This window comes from Pantherophis guttatus, chromosome 1, assembly GCF_059756535.1.
Source record: "Pantherophis guttatus breed Tessera chromosome 1, ASM5975653v1, whole genome shotgun sequence".
Classification (NCBI taxonomy): domain Eukaryota; kingdom Metazoa; phylum Chordata; class Lepidosauria; order Squamata; family Colubridae; genus Pantherophis; species Pantherophis guttatus.
In genome coordinates, this window is record NC_142063.1 from 240,864,072 (window position 1) to 240,879,465 (window position 15,394).

Sequence of the window (15,394 nt, forward strand, 5' to 3'; positions counted from 1 at the left end):
TAACCATAACTTGGACTGTGATGGTATGTACATCATCTTCACTACCGCAGTTATAGCTATGATATGATGAAAAACATTTTAGAAGTCTTTAATGTAGTTTTTCTCTAAATATATATTTAAAATGTTTACTTTTATAGTTTGGACTAAGCTTGTATGAATCCCAAAAACAGTACACTTCCTGCATTAACTGGGTATTTAATATATTTTATCTTGCTATATATAACAGACAGAAAAATGCACACACAAACAGTACTATGTGAGCATGATTGCTTATCTCTATTATTACATTTATCTTCACTTGTGAGAAGAGATACAATAATTCACTTGTGGCTACGACACTTGTGAATTATCCCTCTTCACAAGAGGAGATATATGTCATAGGAGAGATCAGTTTTCTATGTGTGCTTTTCCAAGCATACAGGAGATTTATTAGAGGGTTATTGGTATCTATCTTGATGAGATACAGATTACTTCCTCAGGGGTAATGAGGGGATCCTGTTTTGTGCAGATAAATTTGATGTTGTTAGTATAACTTGAAACTTCCTGTTATATGCTTCTCTATAAAATCAATTCTAGATTTTAAATCTACACCTAACCTAGTTTTAGGCTCGTCCAGATTTGAAGGGATGGCAGAGGCCAAAAGAAAAGTGGAAACCTGGAGTTATCTTTGGTTTGCAGATATGTAAGTGGTGGCATTAACTGGGATAATTTGCTTCTGTGTTTAACAGAATAACAGGCTTGGAAGGGACCTTGTAGGTCATCTAGTCCAACCCCCTGCTCAAGTTGGAAACCCTATACCATTTCTGACATGTGGCTGTCCAGTCTTCAAATCCTCCAGTGACCCACAACTTCTGAAGGCAAACTGTTCCATTGGTGATTGTCACTGTCAGAAAATTTACATGTGTCAAATGGAAGCTTTTTCAGGGGAAACACAAGAAGGAAGGGGTATGCCCAAATATCCATACAGAGCAGTGGTGAAATCTAATTTTTTTTACTACCAGTTCTGTGGGCGTGGCTTGGTGGGCGTGCGTGGTGTGGCTTGGTAGGCGTGGCTTGGTGAGCGTGGCAGGGGAAGGATACTGCAAAGTCCTCATTCCCTCCCCACTCCAGGGAAAGGATACTGCAAAATTTCCATTCCCTCCCCACTCCAGGGGAAGGATACTACAAAATCCCCAATCCCTCCCCACTTCTGGGGAAGGATATTGCAAAATCTCCATTCCCACCTCACTCTGGGGCCAGCCAGAGGTGGTATTTGCCGGTACTCTGAACTACTCAAAATTTCCGCTACCGGTTCTCCAGAACCTGTCAGAACCTGCTGGATTTCACCCCTGATACAAAGGTTATGTATGCGGGTGTGGATTTTCAAGTGGCTTATATGGTGTTATAATCCCTGAAGAATTTGTGGCCATTTCCTGATCTAGACACTAGTACTATTTTTGGCATCTGATTCTCCCCCTATTCTCCCTTATTTTATTTTATTTTTAAAAAATGTTTTTGTATGTATTTTACCCTACAGATAGTTAGGATATCGGGTAGCTAGTATATTGATGCTCTTGATTTTATCAATTTGCGTTCTCATTATTGCTATTGTGTTGAACCGGGAGATCCCAACAGTCTAATGTAATAACACAGACAAGAGCAGAAAATCTAATTAATTTGCATACAGAAATATTCAACAGCGCAGAACTCCCTGGAACGGGGCATAAGTGAAATGGGATACAGTATAATGTTGTGCTTTTAGAGTTGGTAGGAGTATTCCTGTGGATTTTTAATCTAGCAGGAGAAAGTCGGGCTGAAGTACAGCCAAAACAGGAGGGGGGGGAATCTTATTATAGATTCTTTAGGTATCAGCATTGCATAATGCTGTAATGTATCATGTTTCATTGTGGCACTTTCTCCCATTTGTCACTTTGTGTCACATTGCTATATCTCAAAAATAACAGCGTTTCTTTCTTTTTTTCTCTCTCTCTCTTTAGAAAGGCAAATGGACACAAAAGATCTGGCATTGAAAACAAGGATATTTCAAGGATCAGCATCTTAAATAAGAAGAAATTTAAATAAATATTTCAAGGCTCTTTTATCAAGAAAAGGACAGTCTTGGCTAAAATGATCTCCAGCCTAGCTAAGATATGCAAGAAAATATTGTTTTCTAGTTAAGCCTTTTATTCATTTACTAAACAATTTTATTTTAAAATGTAGTGAGTAATACAATGTTTTCCTCATCAGCTGTAAGCATTCTAATTTCATTTAATATCAAAATACTATATCATATTATTCTAACACTGTTTACTTAAAAAATAAGTAGCAGATGGGATTTATTCACAATTATCTATGCTTATCTGTACTGGACGATGACCATAATAAAGATGTGATTTGATATGTGCTTATCTATTATGGTAAAGTCAGTTACTTGGAAATAAATTCCATGAAATTCTATTACACAGAGACAGAGATAATATATATTTTTAAAAAATCCTGCTATCAAGTCAATACATGTGGAGGACATATTGTATATTAAGGATTGCAATAAGAGTTTTATTTATGTGTATGTATGTATGTATGTATGTATGTATGTATGTATGTATGTATGTGGTGTGCGTTCGTGGTTTTTTGTGTATCTATTAGGGGTGAAATCCAGCAGGTTCTAACAGGTTCTGGAGAACTGGTAGCGGAAATTTTGAGTAGTTTGGAGAACTAGCAAATACCACCTCTGGCTGGCTGGGAATGGAGATTTTGCAATATCCTTCCCCTGCCATGCCCACCAAGCCACGCCCACAGAACTGGTAGCGAAACATTTTGGGTTTCACCCCTGGTGTGTATATCCTACCTACTATCCTTATTATTCTACAATCAAAGTCCCGAGAAGAGATTAAAAGCATGACTCCACTTGGAGTAGAACCAGAGTAGTTTCTGAACACACTTCTTCTGTGCGATATCCTTGAGATACCAAATGGGGAAGAAATTTTGATTTTATTTTAATTTATTACATTTGTTTGCCACCCATCTCAGCACAAGGCAACTCTGAGTTGGCTACTCTTAATAGGCAGCTCCACATCAGAGGAATGAGCTGGTGATTTAGATCTGTGCACATGATATGGCAGCTTCAAGATACTTTAAAGAAACGGGCTTGGGAGAAATTGAAGGGCATCATAGAAGACTGCCAACAAACCACATTGGCACATCTTATAGCAAAGGAGATGGATGGATCCTATTGGGGGATTATTTTTTAGTGGGGAGAAGGGTTGATAATTTTATGGTGTAATAGAAACATTTAAAAGAGTACAGGTAGTCCTTGACTTACAACAGTTCATTTAAAGACTGTTCAAAGTTACAACAGCACTGAAAAAAGTGACATGACCACTCTTCACACTTACAATTGTCTCCATGGTCATGTAATCAAAATTCAGACACTTGGCAACTGACTCATATTTATGATGGGGCAGTGGTGAAATGTAAAATTTGCTACTACCGGTTCTGTGGCCGTGGCTTGGGGGAGGGGGTAATTTGACTGAGTGGGCGTGGCCAACTTTTTTCGGCCAAAGAGCTTGTAAACAAATGCTTTTAAAAGCCTCTAACAATGAGGCTTGCTGAGTTGCCTGATCGTCAGAGGCCTTTTTTTCTTTTAAAAGCCTCTGATGATCCCATGCAATAAACATGCATTTATTATGTATAAGAAAATGTACACTTTCTATTATGTGGGGAGGGGGAAAGGGTGGGGGGGAGAAAATTGTTTGTATTTCTTATAAAACTTTTCAATAAAAAAAAAAGATGTATCTTCTGTTATTCATTTATGTGGAGGCAAAGATGCAGGAAGTAAATTAACTATGTTTATTAAGACCAGCTTGGATCTTTATTAAGACCAACAGTGATCTTGGACAGAAACAAACTAAACATCCTACAAGGAATATACCATTATGCATGGACTGCTCGAACTGCTGGTAAATACATAGTTCCATATATACATACACCTGGGTATCAGTGTATATCAATGTTTATATATGTATATATGTGTTTTTCTATTGAGACACCTGGTTTACCCCAGCATGTGGGAGAAAGAGTACAGCATCCCTTTCACCTTTCTGCTCCAATCCAGGAGCCCTCACGTAGTCACATTCACAACAAACCATTTTATACCAAATTTATATTTCGCTGATAAAGAAATAAAGGGAGACTAGTATAGATCTATTTCAAGCTATTTAGCTCTCATCAGCTAGCCATACTCTTACTTGGATTCGAACTTGGGCTGCCTGCATGTTAGGCAGTTTATTAACCTCTGAGCCACAAGTTCTCCTCCCTTCATCAGCTTGAGCCAGGCAGCCCAAGTTCGAATCCAGATAAGGGTATGACTATCTGATGAGAGCTAAATAACTTGAAATAGATCTATACTAGTCTCCCTTTATTTCTTTATCAGTGAATTTTAAATTATTTATATATGTGTATATATAATCCCTAAACACTTAATTTACCTACCATTATTGGAAAGAAGACAAGTGTGTTTTAGGATGGATGTCACAACAAGCCTCCTGTGGAAAAGTCTCCGATCCATAAAGCCCAGCAATTGAGGGCACGATCCCACCTGATTTTTGGTGAAAAACTTCTTTTTAAGATTCACATTTTTTCAAGGATGGCAACTTTGATGCATGAGCTAATTACCGGTAAGCCTATAGATGCTTCATCCCATTTCTTTAGCTGTACTAAATTGCAATTATTTCAGAAAGTCTAAATTCTCTGCCTTCTTTTTGCATATATTTTGTTTCATTATGCTTATAAGAACATCTCTATTTATTACGTGTAAAAATATTGGTTTCATATTTTCAAGCTCACTTAAAATGCATTTGCGCGTTTTTAATTTTAAAGCTAATAAGTGACTGAGTGATGCCCCAATTTTCATCTATTTCCTTTTGTACTATTCAGCTAATTTTAATGTGTTTATTATTTAATATTTGTCTCATGATGTTTCCATTTTGATATTCCTAAACCTGTTGCAATAGATGCAGATATTTTTAAAAAATCCTCCTAGAAACAAAGTGCTTGTGTCCTTTGATCCAAATAATAAAATCAATTCTTACATAGAAACAAGCTGTGCTGTTAAGGCTTTAAACATCATCATAAACCATCGTGAGTCACTCAGTCCATCATCTCTAGGTACAAGATATTTCAGTTCTTTCCCCCAGCAACCATCAATCAAATTTTATAGGCTCACAAATGGCTCGGCCAGCACTCCGTTGTAATACCTTAGCTGTATTTACACAACAAATAAAGTCTATGCAAAAGTCATAAGCTGGGGAGACCAGCTATAGCATGTCATGTACTGAAACAGATTTCCACATGTGAATAAGCTTTCTGGATTGGATCCAAAACCAACCAAAAGGATGGCAACATATATGAACATTGGATAGTGCAAGGCAGAGAATGGATCAACTTTGATTTAGCTAAGTAGATGTGGATGAGTGCCAGCAGTGGTCAGCATCTGCATGGAATTAACTATGTTTAGCATGTTTTGGCTTATCATAAGAAAAAGGTAGGATGCAATGGTTCAGTTCTAAAGAATGCTAGAGAAGATTGTGACTTGCTTGCGTACAAATCATTTAGGTTGTCTCTTTGGAGCTGATCAGTACCTGGAAATGTGAACATGACCTGCCTAAAATATTCTTTCCCCTGAGACTTTTATTGTCTGATCAGCTATTATTGATTATGTGATACTCTGCAAGCATTGCTAGCTGTCTAATGTCCTTTCCTTAGAAGCCAACTATGCCCAGCTATTTATCCCATCTGAGAGATGATTTGAAACCAGGCGTCATAGGACATCGTCCAGCTGTCAAAAATGAAATAATTAACTACAGAACCATTTCAGCTCTCTCCAGCTTAATATGCATACAGTTCAGTGTGTCCACAGTGGATGGGGATTGAAGATTTGCCTTCTTGTACTTGCCTGTATTACTGATACATGCACAAAAAAAGGTGTCTGTGGATTGCACAGTCACAAGTGCCTTCTTGTGTTTTGTTTTGTTTTTCTTTAACTTTCCTCAATGGATGCTTCTGATACAACAACATAAATCACTCCAGAAAATACACCTATTTTTGTTACAAACGTGGTTTCTATCATTATGTCAGCCGTAAACTTTAGAAAGTATGGACACATTACTGTGCTACGGTGTACTAGATGATATTATTCTGAAGGCAAAACTTTTCCTCTGTCAGCTCCTTCTTTCTTTCCTCATCTCATCAATATACCCCACTCTGAAAGTTTTGTCAGAAGAACCTTGTCAACTTCTGTTTTATTTTGTTTTTTCAGCAACCACCGCAGCCCCTGTATAAAATGACAGCAGGGGACAGTGAAGCCTCTACAGCTTACAGATGGATTTTTGTTCAACAAGAGTCAATATTTCTTAAATGGCTTTTAAAGTTAAGAAGCAAAATGGCCATCTTAAACTAGGGAGCTCATTCCAAACTACTTTCTCCTCTGAATTATAACTAAATACCATGTTATTATTGGGTTGCCCTTCCCCCCATTATCTTATATAATTTTGAACATGCTTACGTGCTTTGCAGCATGATGATGATGATGATGATGATGATGATGATGATGATGATAGCAATCCAGACTATGTAAATGGCTTTTGAATTATATATGAATGTTCGGCAAACTCTCAGTTTCACTCCAAATATGGAAATAGTTTACTAATAGGTCTCAGTTCATAATATAATGAAAATGAGATCTGGAAACATGCATTTTCCAAACTATCTTTAATGATTGGGGGAAAGGGTGATGGTACCTAGTCTAATCATTCTTGTCACAAAGACCGAAGAAGAAGGGGAAATGGTAGCACAATGAGTTTTCTCCTTTCATTTGCAATTCCTCAATTATTTCAAAGGAGGCCTATCTAATAATATCGCTGCCCGCATTGTTGTCTTTATCACACAAGGCACTCATTGGAAACACTTATTGTAGTGAAGAATATGAATGGAATATTGCCTATGAAATCTAAAGTTATGAACAACTAAATGACCTGCTGATCATTCTGTGAGGATCATTTATAGGATGCATGGATTTAAGTAGCTTCCTCAATTTAGGAGCTGGAATATTGCTTTTTCAGTCACAAATCATACAAACACTGCATTAAGCAGGAAAATTGCCAGTTAATTTTGTCTTAAATTGGAGATAGGTTAGAGTTATTCTGTAGGAGTCAATGTACTCATTTCTCTAGGCACAGGTACTCAAATGATAAGGTTGTCCTTATCTTCTTCCCCTCATCAAACATTGCAAAATTGTTGCATGGCATTTGGTTTGTGCTACAAGAATGCTACTTCCCCCTGGTTGAAATGTGTAACACTGTAGTTGCACAAAGAAAGTTACTTTGGTGTAGTGCGGGGGGGGGGGGGGCTATTCAGCAGGTTCTGAGAGGTTCTGGAGAACCGGTAGCGGAAATTTTGAGTAGTTTGGAGAACCGGCAAATACCACTTCTGGTTGGCCCCAGGAGTAGGGAGGGAATGGGGATTTTGTACTATCCTTCCCCTAGAGTGGGGTAGGAATGGAGATTTTGCACTATCCTTCCCCTGCCACACCCACCAAGCTATGCCCACAAAAGTGGTAGTATAAAAAAATTGAATTCCACCACTGGTGTAGTGGTTGAGGTGGTGGCCTCTAGCCCTGCTTTAGGTATGAAAAATCAGTTGGGTGATTTTGGGCCAGTCCCTCTCTCTAGCCCAGCTCACCTCAAAGGTTGTTATTGAAGGGACCATAGAAGGAAGAAGGAGTACTAGGTATGTTTCCAGCCTTGAGCTGTGTATGGGGGGAAAAGGCAGATAACATAAAACAATTTAAAGAATGAAAGCCATATAGTAAAATATACACAGATGGCACAGTGTCCTGTGTGAAATGATTACAGTACCATATTGATAAATAGTATCTGAAAATTATAGTATGAAGCTTATCAAGCAGATTGAACTGATTCTGGCTGCTGCTTTGTAATCAGATAAAATGCAATGTTTAATTCTTGTTTGTAGAAATATTGACATTCCCCCCCAAATAAATGGCTGCATCTTTCTTACTGAAATCCATAATCCACACTATAGACTTCAAGTTTAGGCATGCCAATGCAAAAACAAAATTCAATGGAATTTATTTTAAAATAAAATATTAGGCATTAGTCAAAACTTAGACGGAATGAAGATATGTGCCAAATGATCAGTCATAATCACTGTCAGTTGCTCCACCATGACCACTAACACCTTTCACTAATACCATGGTCACTAATATCTGTAATGATTATGATTATTACACACACACAAACTGCTACTATGTTGACTACATTACTTGCTCTGATAACTACATACAATTCGAGACAGATAGTTACATGGACAGATAATAATACATAGGTGTATAGATACACAGAAGTTCTAGGCGTAGAAATAGCCCATAGAACAATTGGTTTTCAATTCCTAAATTGTACTGATTCTTAAATACAGACATTTTAATGGCACAATAATTAAAAATAATGATACATTGTCAACATAATTTTCCATGTTGTATGCTTTTTCTATGTTAACCTATTATATTAGAGAGTAGAACACTGAAGAATTCTTCCCTCCCTAAATAAAATAGGAAATTCCAGGATATTAAGTTATTTTAAAATAGGTTAAATTCTTCAATGTGTTCTTGAAAATATTTTCAGCCTGATTTATTTATTTTTAACAAATGTCTAGCAATTTTATGTCTTATCTACTAGCCATCCTCAAGAATCTGTTAAGAAAAATTAATGTATAAAAGATATGTAATGGTTGTATCAAGTGTTGGTTTGAAAAAGCAATTATAATACTAATATAAGGATTTGTCCTGATTCAGAAACGTGGGTTATGAGAACTTCCAAATGTACATTTCTAGCTGGATCAAGTAAATCCTGAAGAAAGCAACAAAAGGGTCACAAGTTATAAACTGCAATGCTGATGGAATCATGGCAAACAATGAAGCAGATTGTGTTTCTTGACTTTAGGTTAAAAACTATACTGTTTCTCAACATTTCCACTGACCGCAGAATTCAGAACACCAAACACAGATTTTGGCCCATTTTAATAAACTGGGAACAAGCCTGATTTAAACCAAGATCAAATCAAAGAATGCACAGTTTTAAATTCAAATTCATGGCATTTTATAGCAAATATTTTATTCCAGGGGTGAAATCCAATTTTTTTTACTACCGGTTCTGTGGGTCTGGCTTGGTGGGCATCGTGTGGGCTTGGTGGGCATGGCAGGGGAAGGATATTGCAAAATCTCCATTCCCTCCCCACTCTGGGGCCAGCCAGAGGTGGTATTTGCCGGTTCTCTAAACTACTCAAAATTTCCGCTACCGGTTCTCCAGAACCTGTCAGAACCTGCTGGATTTCACCCCTGTTTTATTCTTACATTATGAGCATGATAACTAACAAATGGTTGTAATAGGGGGAAAGGGTGTGTATGAGCTCTATGGAGTGCAGGTGGGTGGGGTCAATGGGTGAGCAGGGTGTTGGTGCTGCAGCATGGCAAGAGTGTAGATAGGGGGTGCTGTGGTGGAGCATGAATATAGCTAAGGGGAGAAGATCATTTATTGTTTGGCCTTTGGACACCGGACAGAGTAAAAAGAGATGTGGAGGAACTGGGTTTCTCCATGGAATATTATGTAGTCTGAGCTGACTTTAGATATTCTTACGTGGTTGATAGCTTTCCATTCTTAAACACATGGTCTTATGAAGTTGCTATGTGACACCCAAAGGTGCTTTTTCCAAAGGCAACTGGAGATTTTTCCTTGAAAATGTTACATTTCTGAAGAAACTTTTTGGATGAGAAGCGAAACGTTTCCAAGGAAAAACAAAGTCCAGTTGTCTTTGGAAAAGGCACCTTTGGGACAACCATGAACTGGATGACTGAGAATCTCCATAGACTTTTGCTATGAGACAGTGTTGGGGCAATGAAGCCCAGGACACATGACACAATTGTACGTTCTTTGTAACAGATCAAAAGTGTTGGAAGGACCATGTAAGTCCACCAGAAAAGTGGAAGTTAGCTGTACTCCTTATCAACATAGCACCTGCTGATTTTCTGGATATCTCTACATAATTAGAACAAAAAGCAACAACAACAACAACAACAACAACAACAACAACAACAACAACAAAAATGACGGGAATCTATTTTCTGAATAGTGTTCTTTGTCATTGTTTGTCTAAATCTACAAGCAGAATGATTTAGTTAAAACGAATAGGATTCAGGGGTCAGGCCTGTAAATTTTATTGAAGGTCCCTGTACACCAGCACCGGCCCCCATAACTCAGACATTATTAGAATGTGTTTATAGGTGTTCTAATGTTGTTGAGGGAATGGAATAGGAATGTATTTAAAGAATGCTACTGTTTTCTTGCTTTTTCTTGTGTGTGTGTTCAAGGAGATTAAGGAATGGAGAAAAGCTTGAACTACAGAGGGGATTCTTCTGAATGAGGAAAAGGAAAGTTGATGAAACAAAATAGGAAATGACAGGACAGAACATGGAGACTCATGTTTTTAACAATTTGTAATATGTGTTTGATTTCTCTTTGTTTTTTTAAAAATATACAGTATTTCTGCTTGACCAGAGTGTCTTGGGCTGGGCAGACTAAATACCTAAATAAAGAAGTAAAAATACAAAGACAGCAAAGGCACAATGCACTACATTTTTAAAAGGTGGTTGCTATAATGTGATGAAGAAACTTATTATGAAATGTAAAATAATGTCAAACAGAGGGAAATGCAGCAGCTTCATGACTGCATAAATCAGAGAGAATACACAAGGCAATAAATTCTGTTCAGCTTCCTAGCTGTGTGGGCAAAGGGGGGATTAAACCAGGCAGGGGTTTAAATTTATAGTGCATCTTATTTATGAGTGAGGCCTCAATCACGTATCAGAGACACTAGGCCTGTAATAATGGCACAGGCAAAACAGAGTCAATTCTCAGTGGGCAGGTGCCTTTAGGACATGATGGTATTCTACGATGCAGCGAAGAATATGAAATGTCGGATAGCAAAAATCAGAACAGCTCCCCAGTTGTATAACATGTTATGCATCTCTGCTACAAGAAACCAAAAGAAACCCTTTAGATTCTTCTCTCAGTTGACCCAATTCTATATTGTCACTCTTGCCATTCTTTTTTCCCTTTGCCTTTTTTGTCTTGTTCCATATTTTAAACAAAAGCCTCCAATAAAAGAATACATCCTGCATTTTGAAAAGTAATTTCTGGATACTCAGAATTTCTGTAATGTTCTGTCTAATCAGCAACTCCCTGCTTTTTTCTAAGACGATAAATATTGTTTGCACAACATGCAATTGCTGCTTTGCCATCAAACCTGTCTCCAATGTAAGATTTGTGAGGCCTGAGGGTCAAACGATATGCTGTATTAATGAGATCGCATGCACATGATCCTGTGGTTTTGTCCATTGTGTACTTTCTTCAGAAGAAAAATAAAGCAAAGACCCAATTTAGATTGGGCCAACATATAAAAGAAAGGAAATTGTAAAGAAGATATAAACCCCAGCAATAGAAGAGAATATATGTAGCTCAGGGTTGAATTGTGGAGTCCTTGGTGATCTCTGAGCTTGGTTGTTTGCTTACAAACCTCTCATTACCCAACTAGGCAACTTCATTACCACTTGAGAATTTCTTTCAATTTTTTTGTTTGTTTGTTTTTATCTCAACTTTATTGATGAAGCTGGTACAGAGTACTTTTGTTATACATTTTTGGCTGACCAATCTGGAAAAGGCTAACAGAAGGACTTCCTTTGCAGCATCTTTCTTTAGAAGGTTGCAGACGTATTTTGCCCATCCTCTAACTAAATAAATTTTAAAATATCACATCCCATCCATACGAATTTCATGGAAGCTCTCACTTTAAAGATATTTATAAAGCAAATTCTTTTTCATCCAATTAAATAGGAAAGAAAACTGCTGAAGAATTTTTCTGCACTGCAGCGGAAAGGGCCAAGATATTTATTCTAAACACGGAAAGAAAATGTGTGTGGGCTTGAAATGCCTATTCTTTTTGTGAAAGACCTTTTGTCCCCCCCCACATTATTCTAATGCTGCTGGTGATATTAAAACGGAGATATCTATATCTATATATCTATATATATATTCCAATAGTTCATACTCTTCCTAACGGCATTGATCTAAACAGTATGCGTATTCATCCAAATGATTTTCTAATTGGAATAATTGTTCAAATACTTCCCCAATGTGATGCTGAGTTGATTGTTTACAATTTCCTGAAAGAGAAGACCATTTGACCATATATTTTATCGAGGGGAAAATGTAGAGGGATTAACAACATTTAGAGTGGAAAGGAGTTCAGAGTAAAAGTGGAAAGAAAACAAGGAGGGACCGCTATGAATAAAGGACCTTGGTATATAAGGCTGCCTTTTTTTTATGTGATTGCTTTTATATAATAATGTGTGGAGAAAAAGAAGCCTGTTTCTGTGTCAAATCTACGCTAGTCTCAGCATACGGTTTAGACTGAAGTTACCACAATGTCTTTAAGAATTCTGTATCTGGATTTTCTATTTCTCCCTGACATCCTTGTACCTTTAGTGGGTTGGAGTTCAGCACATGAAGCTGGCTTAGAAACCAACTTTCCTCTTTCAGGGTCAGAAGTATCAAATGTAGATATAGACTAGGTCCCCGTACTCTTATGTTTCAAGGTTACTTTTATTGCTTCGCTGAATAGCATAGTGCTTAGAGGAAAGCAAGTGAATGTATTTTCTTTCCTCTTTAGCTATATTTATTTTACATTGTCTGCTTCCTCTGCCTGCAGCACTGACTTGTTCTCCCAGTACTCATGAACCTATTTATTTTCCATCTACTACTTATCCCCGCAAGACATTGTTCCTGTCTATCTCAATGGGAAGAAAGCTCAGGGCCCTTCTGGATTTTTCTATCTTGACTGTTGCAGGCAGGCAAGAAATGTAAACAGGCGCTGGTACTCTTGAGACTCTTACAGAAGATCTAGCACAGAGAATAGAAAATGTTCAGCAACTAAAGTTTGTCTCCCCTTCCAAATGTAATCAGTTTTCAGAAAGACAACGTAAGCCAATGGGAGTGTATTTCATATAAAAAGAGAGAAAGAACAAAATAAGAAGAGGAACTGTGTCAGAAACAGAGCTTGCTATCCAGCCCCCCCTCCCTTTAACAGCATTATTACACTTACTAGGAATCTAAGTAAAATCCTGCAAATCCAGGCAACTAGATTGCTTGGGTTTGCATATTACCCAAGAAAGACATCATGACTAAAGAGTTCTAATAAATTAACAAAAATAAAAATAAAATGTTAATGTTCTCTGCTGATACTCAGATTCACACACTCTTTTACATAAGGCACATACATTCTGCAACATTATTTTTGGTTTAACTATTTATAAGTTCATATGTCATCTCTCATACACTTTTGAATGGCCCTGAGTGTGCATTCTCTCTCTTTTTCTCTATAAAGCATGCATTTAAGGATTTTAAAGCCTACCCTATAACATATATACAGTCTCTAAAAATCTCTGGGTAAAATTTCCAAACTGCAAAGTAGACAGAAAAGTCTACTTTTCTGAAGAAACAGCAGCATTTTCTCTTGATATTAGAGGTACTTATGGTGGATTCTGATGGGATAGAATGACTGTGAAAGGTAATCCTGTAAGGTTTTTTTTTTTTTTTACACAGTAATGAGTACCTTCAAGTTGTAGCCACTGAAGCTATTTCAATACAAGGTGGATCCTGAACCTGAAGAAAGCACCACTGACTATCCATGCTGCTACATTCATATCCAGCTCTGAAATATGGATTTTCTTCAAGGGCTGCCTATCAAAAACACATAGCACAAATATTGCTAGTTAATATGTCTTCAACAAATCTTTCTATTCCAAGTAAGGGTAAACTTCTTCTATAAGCTGAAGGTAATAAAACACCCTTGTTGCCAATTATGTTGTATAACTGGAGTGAGAAGAACTCCAGGCAACAACTTGATTCCTAACCAGGAATTCAGCAGTAACCGAATCACTGAATCCTAAGGTCCAGACTTCAGAATCATGTCACTCCTCATAATCAAGTCTTAGGGTCTCACCCAATTGTGTGCAAGTGCCCCCTTTTATCTCTTCTTTATTGTTAATCCACCTCTCATAGTTCTTTGAAAGAAGAGCACTTGCAGAATGCAAATCATAGCTGATTTACAATCTCCAAGGAAAATTTACTTCTGTGATCCTAATCATGCATAAAATAAACAAGTATATACCTCCCATCTCCTTGACAATTGCCCTTTCTATGTTCCCTCCCAAATAACCTGCTGGTATTAACACTCTGATTAATATAGATTGGATTTTTCTTTTACTAGGACAGCTCATTGTACTGAAATGCAGGTAGTGATCAGCTAGTAAATGTTCAACAACTGGCTCTGCCAGCTCCATTGCTGCCCTTGTGCCATGCCACACACTGCAAAAGAGCTGATTGGCACTAGATGTGAAGGGTCACCTATGCATTCATCTAGCTTGTAACACTCCAGAAAATTTAACAATCAGTTCTCATGAGCTAGCGCAAGCTGATTCTAGCACACACCACTGGCTGCAGATTGAGTCTGAGTGTATAGTTGGTTTCTTCCCACTGGATCACATCAAGGAGTGCCCATGATCACTTTGATCTCTTGGCCCTTCATCTTTTAGACCTAAGAGCTAGAGAAAATTGGGTATGGCACAGCTTCAATTCCCCTGTGTTGTTTCTAATGAGATATTTTCAGGGTTAGAACTGAATCACCTTGTAACGGATATGCAACAGATTGTCTCTTATTAGCTAAGCAGTGCATTCTACTGCAGTTATAAAAGCTAGTCTACATTTCACCCATTGGGTTGCAGTGAATGAATAGTTTCAGGCTATCCTACAGCTTTATTAGAAGTACAGAAGCTTTCTGTTCTGCTTTTTTTTTATTAAAAAAAAACAAAACACATTCCAGGGAGGAGGGAGGCATGTGGGAGCTTTCAAGAGCTATTTTTTGCTGCTTTTTCCTCTTTCCAAACAAGTGTGGCAGTTCCTCTGATTCCAAGGTTGACAGGAGCACATCACTCTGGTGTTCGGATGGATGTAGTGACTGCCCATCAAATATCAGATCAAGTTGAAAGTCCCAAGGGCAAGTGCTGCTGTCAATTTACACAGGTGAATGTGTAACTGAGAGAAGAGTTTGGCCCTTAGGCTTGATCTTCAAATACCTTGGTTAGAAGGAGGGGGGGATCCTCAAATGTTAGCTTAGGACATAGAGCAAGGACATTTCTTGATATATTTGATATACAGCCACTACCAACAAAGATCAGTTATTTCTTAGACTGTTGTCTTGCACTCAGTTGCATATGCATGAGTGCCATTAC